Here is a 1,008-nt window from a genome sequence, read left to right on the forward strand (position 1 = left end):
TACAGATAAGTAGTGAGACATTTAAAAAACTGCATTTCAATAATGCAGAATGCGCTTATGCGTACGGCGCAGGACATTTTACCGATTTCACTGCGCACACCGCAGAATATCTTTTCAGATATTAATTCACTGCGCACACCGCAGAATATCTTTTCAGATATTAATTCACTGCGCACACCGCAGAATATCTTTTCAGATATTAATTCACTGCGCACACCGCAGAATATCTTTTCAGATATTAATTCACTGCGCACACCGCAGAATATCTTTTCAGATATTAATTCACTGCTCACACCGCAGAATGGATTATTTTTTATATTTTTTTTTATTCCGAGATACGAACACACACAGACATGAGCTGACTCTTATTTAGTGTGTGTGCGCTAGTCGACTGTCGACACAAGCTTTCCTTCTGCCCGCCCGCTACCAGCCTGTTTCCAGCCCGCTCGAGAGTGCCCAGCTTGAGAGCTGCCTGCAGTTAATTTATTACTAATTAGTAATTGTCGGAACTGTCCTTGAAGACTGGAACGAGCAATGTAAGTAGATACATTTTTTTAAATAATAATTATTAAATTAATTAGTTTTGTGATTGTGCAACTGTATAATGCACGATCCCGAAAGTAACTGTCCGGACAACAAAAAGTTCCGAGTATTGTCCGGATAATTAGTTTCGTGACTGTGTAACAAAATTTAATTAATTTGATAATATATATATATAAATTATAGAATACGTATACATATATACACGAATATATTATATAAGATCAAATTAATATATGTATTTATAAAATGTGTGTACAGGTCAGAACACGAGGATAACCAAAAAGAAGACAAGAAAAAAGAAGAAAGAAGGAAAGAATTAGAACAGAAAAAATTAAAAGCAGAAAAAGAGTTAAGATGTATAGAGAGGGAATTGGACGAATACATCTTAAACTCTGAAGATGAAATGGATTTTTCAGAAGAAGAAACGGATACAGAAAAAGAAAATAAAAAGATCCAACAAATCGA

The 1,008-nt window shown here is 34.8% G+C and overlaps 1 long non-coding RNA gene across 1 annotated transcript; it reads left to right on the forward strand.

Annotated features, from left to right (window-relative positions):
- The first annotated feature begins 311 nt into the window (after window positions 1-311).
- Window positions 312-1,008, forward strand: LOC105460934. The gene is made up of 2 exons (XR_975884.1): window positions 312-536; window positions 802-1,008. It is a non-coding gene; the product is annotated as an uncharacterized LOC105460934 (long non-coding RNA).

This window comes from Wasmannia auropunctata, unplaced genomic scaffold, assembly GCF_000956235.1.
Source record: "Wasmannia auropunctata unplaced genomic scaffold, wasmannia.A_1.0 LD313418.1, whole genome shotgun sequence".
NCBI classification, from domain to species: domain Eukaryota; kingdom Metazoa; phylum Arthropoda; class Insecta; order Hymenoptera; family Formicidae; genus Wasmannia; species Wasmannia auropunctata.